Here is an 11,109-nt window from a genome sequence, read left to right as displayed (position 1 = left end):
ATAAAAGTTACAGTATTTGGCACTAACATTTGTCTTTTTTAATGGTATTTATTTAACATCACACAGGAAAATTATGATAGATTAAAAGAGTTTTTATAAATAATTTTAACATATCTTGTTTCCACTATTAATACCAAGTGTTGCCTTTATCAAGTCAATATATTACAATATATCTGCATGAGAAGATATGAAAAAGTGAAATGTCTTATTGCTTTCCCTTCTTTTGTCTTTTTTTTTAAATACCTAAAAATAAACTGTCTGTACTACATCCTCACTTAGAACAGGATCTTTGAAAATTCAAGGTGAAAAAAAATTCCTTTCTGGTAAGGATTGCAGTTTATTTCCAGACTGACTTGGTCAAAACATATATAATCTTAGCCTTCCTGTTACCATTAGGTTGTAAATAAAATGTTCTTCTATTCCACTGTCATTTGTAGAAGAAAAGTCCATATTTTTGAGAGAAAAAAAAATAATTCTTTCCACTATTGGGACAAAAGAAATATTTATTTGCTTGTTTTATTCATCATATTAAAGTGATACTGTCTACTGGGGTTGATAATTTAAATCAAAACTGCCACAAATTTAGTTCAATTTATCACATCTCTCTTTGTCACCGCCATGTAGATGAGAAGTGTATACACATGAATAATGCATACCAAATTACAAATACTGTATATTTGGAGAGAAATGAAAGAAAAAAAATGATCCCCTAAGGAAAATCTTTGTATAAATTATGTTGTTTGTTTCATAAACACAAAACCATACTATTTGCAAGAAACAATGTTTCTATTTTTTTCTCTTGGTAAACTTTCTCCAGACTGATTTGTAATAATGCATTCAATATGAACTCTAACTTTGTATGGATATATTTGAAATAATTAAACTGTCCTTCTTTAATTTTCTGCATTATTTGATAATAAGTGATTGGTTACCTAAATCACATAGTACTTCCCTAATTTAGTCAATAAAGTTATTATCTTGAGTTGTTACATGTCCCTTGGAACCCTCTCAAGTTCAGGTATGTTGTCCACTATTTGGGCATACAGTGGAGATATTTCCTGTTTAGTGGAGACTAGAAGGTACATCTTCCTCACAGAGGCTCACATGTCCAACTCTGAGAAAATCCCACACTAAACAGTCGAGGCAGCAGGATGAAATCCCTTTCACTACTTAGATACCTGAGGGAATATGTGATGGTTTGGTCATCATGTCAAAAGCATCCAGAAACTTTTGTTTGTGCAGTAGACATTCCAAAAAGTGTTAAATGCTTTCAGAGTTCCCCACACTAAAATCATTATTAAAACCAGTCGAATAGGAAATGAAGATGTCTATGTACTAAATAAAAAATGGATAACACATCTGAAGAGTTTGCAGGAGTGACTGAGTTGAAACGAAAGGAAAATATTCTAACATTATATTTAAATTAGCATTAAAGGAGAGACCCAAGATCTCCACAAACTTCTATAAACACCCCTATTAAATTTGTTGAAAGCTCCAGCTCCTAGTTCTCACTGAAGGTTTTATTGTGTGACACTAAATTTAAGTACAGACTTAACTTTGGAGTTCATTCAAATTTAAGCCCTGCCTCTACTCCTTATCATCTGTTTCCTGTGAAGTCAAGATAGAAAGAATGTCTTGTATTTCTTCCTATCCCAACAGCAAGTCATCAGTGGTCCTCATCTGCCACAGGAGTTAGTTACTGACTCTCTTTATGCTTGCTTAATGGTTAATAAGTGATTAACCCCTTATGAGACATATGCTTTCGTCTTCCTGAATCTATAAAATAAATACTATTGTTCCTAACAGAATTTAAAGGTTCATAATCAGGGAGGGCAGATAGTAATCATGAAACCATGGTACCTCATATGGTTACTGAGGAGATTCCTCTTGTAAGGTTGTGTTTTTCATTCCTAGCTTTGTGAAAAATTTAGGCCTGGCATAACTGTTAGTCCTACTACTTTGATTTTAGCACACTAAAGTCTATAGTAACTAATATGTCTTCATGATCTTTGATTCTTTTTTGAGCTTAGCAATTCAGTATTGCCTACAATTGCACAGCCTTTCAAGTTCAAAATAACAGTTATATTCTTTCCTGAGACATGTGGATATAAATTTTACTTTGTTAAATTTCATCTCACAATGCACTCAGACTACAAAATCACTATAAAAATGCCTTGAAAGCAAGGCAAAACCAAGGATGTGGTGTGGTTGGCTTTGAGAAGATGCTAATAATCATAGCCCAAAGTCATTTGCTTGCTGTTAAGCTCAGAACAGTTTTCTTTAGCCAAGATCTTGGCAGAACACTCAGAAAAACAGTTAGTTAATTTCCCATATGTTTTACCTAGTTTACAAGACTATGAATTAAAATTTCTACTACATTACTGATAGAACTTAGCCAGTTTCAGTGGAAAAGAATTAAATAAGAATAAACAAAAAACACATTCCTTCCCCTGAAAGTCATAATTGTAGATAAGTAAGTGAAAGACTTCAGAATTTTAACAATGTAATCGATTCCAAGTGGCCAACCAAGTCACTTATAAACTGTAAACAATGTGACCTCAAGAAATAAGTCAGATGATCTTGTCAATGTTGTTGAAGGAAATATTCATGAATCAACTTTTTCTTTGCATTATTTGACCCTGTAGCTGAGGATGACATTTATAAAAGAACATCCCAGCATTTGTATTTTAGAAAGTACAAATCTTTTCATTTTGTGCTTCACTGAATTTTTGAGTAATAAAATAAATACTTTAAAGTTCTTAGTTTCATTTTGGTTTAATTCTTATCATTAATAAAGCAGATGAAGGAGGTTTTTTAAAACTTAAAATTAGGTCAGAGTTTTTGGGTTGCTGCAAATGTCAGCAGGAGGAATTCACATAAGAGCTAACCTGGGATTAATATTAATAAATGCACTCATTGCATTCAAAAATCCTTGCAATGAAAGGTCAGTGTTAGATTTGAGTTCCAAAATTAGAGCTGCCTTTTAAAAACTATCAAAACCAATATTGGAAAAATCTGAAGTGCACTTGACAGTCTTACCTGTGTGACTTTTGCATTAAAGCAGAACAGAGAGATGCAATAAGAGTAATACGGAATAATGACACAGACAAAGGTGTCCGTAGATAAAAGGATCACTTTCCTGATCAATACTTTTATTGAAGGGTAAGTTGGCTAAATAAATTTTATCAAGAACCATTTTCATACATCTTCTTTCTTCCAATCATCTACTAAGCAAAGAGTACTACAATTTTTGTCATTCATATTTTCTATAAATGTGGTAAATATAGTCTAGTAAATATATTCTAGGTAAAATATATTCTAGTATCTAAACACTACATTTAGTGTAGGAAAAATTTAATTACATTGTACAATAATGAGAATTGGTTTTAGCCCCTAACTAGACTACATCATCTATTAAAACACAGGTGCACTTTTTTTTTACATAAGCTGGTCAAATTCTATTGATAACTTCTTGTAGAACAACTTTTCTGTAGTACTGTTAATAATGATACTGTTAATGGTGATGGTAATTTATCTATACTCTGTTGTGCGTATGTTTTGATATCAGCTATGTTGTGTCTATTTTCTCATAAGTGGTAGTGGCCATTGTGTTTCTGCTAAACCATAGGCCTATAATGCATGACTTATAACTTATGATATTTAGAGTCATATTTCAGGGCAGGGTGGGATTTTGGATTTGTTCTTTTTTTTTCTTTCAGTGCGTATGTTTTAGTGTACGGACTAATAATAGTGAATATAAGTTCTATTCAAAATAAAATTACAAGAAAGGAGACAAAAATTATCCCTTTCTTGTTTCTAAAGGCCATATCTGAAAGTCAGGTTGAAGAGAAGACATCTCCACTATACTAAACCAAGCCAAGCTAAAAAAAACCACATAAAGAAAACAAACAAACAAACAAAACCTCAAAACAACTAACTAAATGCAAACAAACCCCCCCACATTTAAATTAGTGACAAATAATTAGGGAACAGAATGATTTGTGGTGAAAAATTAAATCCATCTAGACCTTCTAGTTACCTTAAGGGTGGGATTAGCTATGACAGAAAAGAAGTTGGTAAATGCACAAATCTAAGAAGGTCCTCCTGAAAGTTTGTTATGACAAAAACTCTTGATAATAGGTGAATTAGTTGAGTTATGATCTCACAGAGAGTATTAACTTCTAATAAAAAATACACACAAGGCTGAAATCCAGGATACTACCTGGTCTAGAGAATAAAAAAGATTGTCTGAATAGGAACAAAAAGGTCTTATTATTTTTAGAAGAGCACTAGTGATGTAATATAGTTTCATTACTTCATTTAATCTTAAAGAAATATTTCATTGTTCTCTATTTTTGATGCTACAAATAAATAATATTATTTGCATTCTGTCTTCATCTTACCAAAATTGATCTAATGGGTTTAAGTGCCTACTTTAAGTTTAGAGGCCTTAGAATATCCCATCTGACAGTATTGCTCACCAGGAAGAGGAGGAGGAAAATGACAGGGAGGAGAAGGTAAAAGGAGAAGGAGAAGAAAAACAGAGAAGAAGAACAGAGAAGAAAAGTAAAAAGCAAGATGTGTTCATCTCTCATCTGTTCCTTTCTCCTCTTAACAGAGTCCAGTTTTCCTGTCATCATGCTGATTTCTCCTCAAAAGCAGAAGTTCCCCTTCTACAGGGATTAGCCACGTAGATAATTACCTGCAGGACTTGGAAACTTTTGTAGTCAGTTCCTCTTAGTTCCTGGGAGACACAAAATGAACACCTCTTTCAATTTTTACCTACCTTACTGTCTGAATAGATCACTGCAGAGCAAAGTAAGCATGAGAAAGAGCAGTTAAAGGTTAGAGATGTGTTAGTGACAGAGGGTCAAAGAAGAGGCAAAACATAACTCTCATCTGTCACGGGAATTCAGGTCATTTGTATGATGTCATTCTGAAGATCACTCAATGTATATTTTTGAAATTAGGTCACTGATCTTCTGAATTGTTGGCTTGGTTAACATTTAATCTCCATTTAATTTTTGAAATCTAACTTTTTTTTTTAAGGCTGTGAGAAAAGCCAAAAAGTCATTGAATGTATCTTAAGAACAGCACAGCATGGCAAAGGAAAAACTATAAAATCTAAAAATACCACAATAAAATCACCAATAGTTTGAAAAAAATTATTTTAAGAATAGCATAGAGGAAAAGAAAAAACCTTATTTTCCTGTAGGCAGCACGAGTTGAGATAAAGTTTAAGAGGTAAAGCAAAAGCTGTGCACAATAGCAAAGCAAAACAAGGAATTTGTTCAACACTTCCCATGGGCTGTTCAGCCATCACCAGGAAAACAGGGGTCTGTCCAGCACAGTGGTAACTTGAGAAGACAAACAGCATCATTGCAAAGGTCTCCGCTGCCCTTCTTCTCCCATCAGCTTTATGTGCAGACCATGATGCCATATGGTCTGGAATAGTCCTTTGGTTAGTTGGAGCCAGCTGTCCCAACTGTATCACCTCTCAAATTTTTGTGCACCCACAGCCAGCTCACTCGTGTGGTGGGGTGAGAGACAAAAATGTTTTTGGTACTGTGTAAGCCCTGCTCAGCACTAACTAAAAGACCCTTGTGTTATCAGCACTGTTTCCAGTACAAACCAAATCACAACCCCAGTCATCTTGCTCTTCCACACAATATCCTTGTCTCCTAGTTGGAAAGACATGGATTTAATGGGTGGATCTCTCAGTAAATAAGGAATTGGTTATATGATCACACTCAAAGAGTTGCTGTCAGCAGCTCAGTGTCGAAGTAAAGATCAGTATCAAGTGGCATTCTTCAAGGGTCGGGATAGATATTGGTATTTTTTAACATTTTTGTAAGGGATATGGGCAGGGGACTGACTGCACCCTCAGCAAGTTTGCTGACTTGGTCCATCCAGAGGGACCTTGACAAGCATGAGAGGTGGGTCAATGCAAGCCTCACGAAGTTTAACAAAGACAAGTGTAAGATACTGTACCTCCATCAGGGAAATTCCAAACACATATACAATATAATCAGGGTGATGAGTACATTGAGAGTAAGCCTGTAGAGAAGGACTTTTAGCTAAAACTAAATATGAGCTGTTAATGTGGACTCATAGCCTAGAAAACCAGCCCGGACTGTACCAAAAGCAGTGTGGCCAGCAGATCAAGGGAGGTGAATCTGCCCTGCTGCTCTGCTCTGGTGAGGCCCTGTCTCTAGTATTGTGCCAAAATCTGGGACCTTCAATATAAGAAAGACATGGACCTGGACATGAGCAAGTCCAGAGAAGGGCCAAGAAGATGATCAGGAGGATCTGAAGAACCTCCATATAAGGACAGTCTGGGAGAGTTGGAGTATGGAAAAAAGAAGGCTTCAAGAACACCTTATAGCAGCCTTCAGGTCTACTCTGGCCTCCAATCAGGAGGACTGGAGATACGCTATCTATAACACTGCTGCTTCTTTTGAGAACGCCACAGGATCATTCCTGAGGAGAAAAGACAACACAGAAAGAACCGTGTCCTGTCGATACCACCTAAGGATCCTTTCCGCTGTGCCTTTTGCAACCGGACTTCTCTCTCGCAGTGGCCTTTTCAGCCACCAGGGCACTTGTAGCAAGTGTGGGTAGAGTCCTTCCTAGGTCTTCATTCATGAAGCCTAGCCATAATGATGATGATGATGATGATGATGATGATGATGGTAGCTAAAGGGGGTCTACAAGAGAGATAGAGAGGGACTTTTCACCAAGTCAGGTAGTGATAGGACAAAGGGTAATGACTTTAAACTGAAAGAGAGTAAGTTTAGATTAGATATTAGGAAGACATTCTTTACTCAGAGAGTATTGAGGCACTGGAACAGGTTACCCAGAGAAGCTGTGGATGACCCATCCCTGGAAGTGTTCATGCCAGGTTTGATGGGGTTTTGAGCACCTTGGTCTAGTGGAAGGTATCCCTGTCCATGGGATCTTCAAGGTCCCTTCCAAACCAAACCTCCCTATAATTCTATGAATAGACTAATAATGCTCACAATGCCTGGCTTCTGTAGCAAATGATCTCATCTTTCACAGTTCAGGGTCGATAGTACTGTATGACAGGGCTGAAGTTTTAATATTTCCCACGGTGAAGAAAAGCGGCAAAGCTGGCTGAAAAAAAAAACTCCTGAGGAGTTTTTACTCCCGTAGTCTTAGCTAGGCTGGGACCTGCGGAATCAAGGACTTCCCCCTCAAGCTTGGGGGAAAGTTTCTCTTCAGCATGTGCATATCTGAGCATTGCAGCTGCTTCCCCAAAGGTCAGGGCTTTCTGTCAGTTTAGCCCTCTCTCTCTCTTGCCACCCCTTGATTTACTCTGGCACACCTGGCACGCTCAGAGCATGGCTGCTTCTGCCTCTAGCCACACAGTCTGAAAATTAACCTCTTCTCTTCCGTTTCAATGAGTATGTAACTTCCACATGAGTGTACATTGGTTCCATACAATGAGCACACAAGCTGTTCGCTGGTTCCATATAAAAAATAATACCTCATGAGAAACTAAAAGCCTTTTTCAAATCACCACACAGTAGCAATATTACAACCTAAATGCATCAGATTTTCTGCAACTAAAAAAACAGATACATGGCAAACACAGTTACATTGATGATGGGTCATAACTAGCAACTCAGTATCCTCATATGCTGTATTTCATGTTCAGTAGTACCTGCTGTTCATGCTCCTGCTAATGTCTGGCAGCTAGAGTGCTAAATGTAAGAAAGCCTCTTCTAGAGGGAAAGACTGGAAAGATTTTACCACTTTTTCTATCCACTGCATTTGCCAACAGTTTCAGTGAAAGCATGTAGGTCAGACAAAACCAAAGTTCTCTCTCTTTGACTGTGACACCAGGAAGTTCACTTATTTTCTGAAATGAGACTGTACTACAAAAATAGTGGAGGACACTGAGTTGTCATAAACTCAAAATGATTGCATACTGCATTTTGATTGGAATCTGCCTCATTAAGAGCACAGGGCTGATAGACATCAGTGAAGGACTTATGTTCTTTGTCAACTAAAATTATTCAAATTAAAAATAACTGTTATAACCACTAACTGTGTTCTTCTGAAACCCAGTTCTGAGATCTGTGGGATTTTATTTTGGAAACTCATTTAGAGTTACTAGCTCAATTTCTTTTGAAAACTCACCTGAAGGGACTTACTGCAAAGAATTTTTGCAGTAAAATGTGCTACTATAAGTTCAAATATTATCAATGTTTCATGTTGATCTGCAACTATAAATCAAGAGTTGTGGCTTAGGTTACTTGTTTTGAAAAGGACTAGTTTGAGGCCATTTTTCATACAGACAAAAATATAGATCCTTGATAGCTGTCTGAGACTACTATACAATTCATGGAGAGACACACAGCATTGCCAATTTTCGAATATATGCAATTGTCCTGCTCAACAGGAATCACACACATCCGCATCTGTATAGCAAGGTCAGTGCTTAATCAAGACACTGATATCAGATCATGTTTCGAAGTGAGTAGCTGTGAAATTTGATATCAACACTTATTTAGTTGCTCTTAATATTAGGCACTAGACTTATGTTCCCATAAAGTATGACTATAACTCATTTGCATCTCAGAGGAAGTAGGGAAGCAAAGTAACTAATGTCACTGAAGTGCTCAGATGCCCTGGTTATGAATAAAATAGGAACACCTGCAAAGAAATTAGAATTCTGTACTAACTTTTTATATACCTTAGTACCCGATAAAGCTGTTCTAGATTATCTGGGACAAAGTAAAAACAAAACAAAACAGGGGGTTGAGGGGGCAGTGAGAATAGCAAAGACACACAAAAGGGTATATTTTAGATTACATGAAGTGAAATTCTGCAGTTAACCATGTATTATAGCATCTAATATAAACTTAAGTGAGTATGGCTTCTTCTTCTGGTTATTAGCAAAAAATAATACAAGCAAATCAGGTGATTCCTGTGCTAGAGATGAAAAACATACATTTGAGATGATTCCATTAAGACTAAATGGATGGTTCAAACTCTTCAAAATACTTAATAAATTATTTCAAAAAACGTAAAGGAGAAAATGCAATGCCCTAAATTCGTGAGCATTTACCACAGAAGTTAAAGTTTTATTTAGCTATCGTGATACCATTGCACTTTCTTAGACCTTTCATCTGCACATATACACTAATGTGGTAGAATTCTATCCTGTATAAATTCATAGTATAAACCATAACTACTTTTTGTATACTACCTTACTAACCAAAACCTTATAGAAGACATAAAAATATTTAATCTGAAAAAAAAATTGCATGTAGTTTTGAGCTTCCACTTCTGCAGGTGGTAGAAGAAATTTTTGAAGATTGCGTCAGAACCTGTGATTTGAACTAAATTTAACCAGAAACCTGAGTAACAGAACACATATAAATAGCACATGTGTAATCAGTACAAAGACGTACCAGTTTGCTGCTTTAGAAATGAGAACATTGCTCTGCATACCACAAGGTAAGTAATAATACATAAACTCCAAAGTACTGTTGATTTTGATGGATTGATTTCATCCCAGGAAATCCCAGGGAAGGGGCAAGGCTAATGTCTGCTATGAACATCCAGCTAACTTGTACCAAAATTGACAGACAGAGCATTTGTCCTACAAGAGCATTTTAGTACCACATATGAGAGAGCACAAGTATTTATAACCCACTATCCTCCTTAACATTGTGATCCCTGAACATTTTGGTGGGATTTTTTAAATTATTATAGCTGCCTACTTCACTACCTTTAAACTAATTTTCTGTTTAATTCGCTCCCATCTTCATTGTCTGGTAGATAATTGAAAATATTTGAGTGAGTGCCTTCTGATCTGAAAACCTTTTAAGTATTTAAAGCTTCTAATTTTAATATCTTATTTTTCGTATGTTCATCTATTGTATATAAAATTTATGTTAAGGATTAACATTTATTTTGGTTTAACAGTTGTATGTTGATAACACTGTCTTCTTAGGTGTTGAAAAAAAAGACAACTCTATAAACCACTGAACTCATTCATTTACGTTTTGGTTTGCAGAAGAACTATATATATGATTTCTTTGGATTTCTGCAGCAGTTAAAATATCTGCAATCTTTTTCTGCAACATTATTTTGCAAGATCAAACTCTCACAGATTACTGTCTCTTAAGGAATAAAAAAAAGGAAACAAACTAAAAGTAAGAAAAAGGAATGTAAGACATCAATATGAATACATCTTGTCAAAGACCCCTCTGAATCATCCATTGAATTCCCATTGCCAAGGAATTTCTGGTAATACTTTAATCTCATAGTGAGTTATTTTCTCCCACTGTTGACAAAAAACCTGGGTATCCTGAGATATGTCACAGACACTGACAGAAAATCATCTTCAAGAACATGTTCTTCTGATCTGTTCCAACCACTCTACCTGTATTGTGAAGAAAAAACTGTGAAGAAACATAAGAATTCCTTTCAAGAAAGTGACCATTTTTATAAACTACCACCAGTTGCTCATCTCCAGTTCTAGTATCAGAATTTGAGCCTTCATTGACCAAAAATTCACTTGTCAGTCTGGTCATCACCAGTCTGTGAACTTCAGGGAGAGATGGCATGGCATCTTTTTTTGTATCCCACTGTATTTCTTATGCTGGCAGCTGAATTCACAGTTTTCCTAAGTGTCCTTCAATCTTGGTTTTAAAAATCCCCAAGGCCACATTAGTACCTGTAAAAAAAAAGAATAGCGGAAGAGGATGTCCACGGGTGCTAGAACTGTCAATCGTGTTCGATCACTATAAAAATTCCTTGCAGGTTTTACTGCAGGACAATCCACATTTTCCAGAGAAATTTAAAAACATTTTTTGTGAATGGCCAGGTAGCATTTCCAGCAGGTGATTTGTGTGCAGCTGCCCTTGTTGGAGGCTAAGGAAATGTAGTAGCAGGGACATGTTTTTTATGCTGAATGGCCTTACCAGCTGACCAGCGAATGGTCCCAGAACCATTTAATTAAGTAGTATAGACTATGTGTCTAGAAAAAAACAATAATAATATAGCATTTTAAAACAACTCTTTTGAAGAAATAGCGACAATCTTAATTGATCCTTGATTATAACAGGAACCATG

The sequence above is a fragment of the Corapipo altera genome, unplaced genomic scaffold (genome assembly GCF_003945725.1).
Source record: "Corapipo altera isolate COAL_440 unplaced genomic scaffold, ASM394572v1 61281, whole genome shotgun sequence".
Taxonomy (NCBI): Eukaryota; Metazoa; Chordata; class Aves; order Passeriformes; family Pipridae; genus Corapipo; species Corapipo altera.
This window is presented reverse-complemented; position numbering follows the sequence as displayed.